This window comes from Belonocnema kinseyi, chromosome 9 (genome assembly GCF_010883055.1).
Source record: "Belonocnema kinseyi isolate 2016_QV_RU_SX_M_011 chromosome 9, B_treatae_v1, whole genome shotgun sequence".
Lineage (NCBI taxonomy): Eukaryota > Metazoa > Arthropoda > Insecta > Hymenoptera > Cynipidae > Belonocnema > Belonocnema kinseyi.
The window spans coordinates 63,740,509-63,741,037 of NC_046665.1; positions in this window are offsets into that span (position 1 = coordinate 63,740,509).

The window sequence follows — 529 nt, forward strand, 5'->3', positions numbered from 1 at the left end:
ATGGCTATATAACGCTATCTAGTGGCTAGTAAACTCTCCTCTGGAAGATTTTTTTAAAACTTAATTTCCCGAGTAAAAATGCTTCGACTTGAGTTGGACTTGGTTATGTCTTGAGTTCGTCTTTACGACATCAATGTCTGGGAGCGTCTCAAAACTGAGTCGAGACATAGGCCTTCTGCTTACTTTTATGGCCACGATAGGTAAAACGGCGTTTACTTGTCTTAAGTCGAGCCTTGTCTTGGCTAAGACGACGTTTACTTGACTCAAGACGAGCCTTGTCTTGGCTGAGATTATCGAACCTTTTTTGGCTCCAAAATGAGATTAAAATTGATGAATGAAAAGTTTGTAATCAATAAATTAGTTATTTTTAACTTAAAACTTTAGAATCGGTGGGTCTGAACGGATATAACCCTTAAAAATGTTCATAAAAAAAATAAAAATCGTAAATTTCTAGAAGGATCTCCTAAGCCGTTAGAAATACGTAAAAACAATCAACATTTTCGGTATCATCGTCAAACAAGTATAATAC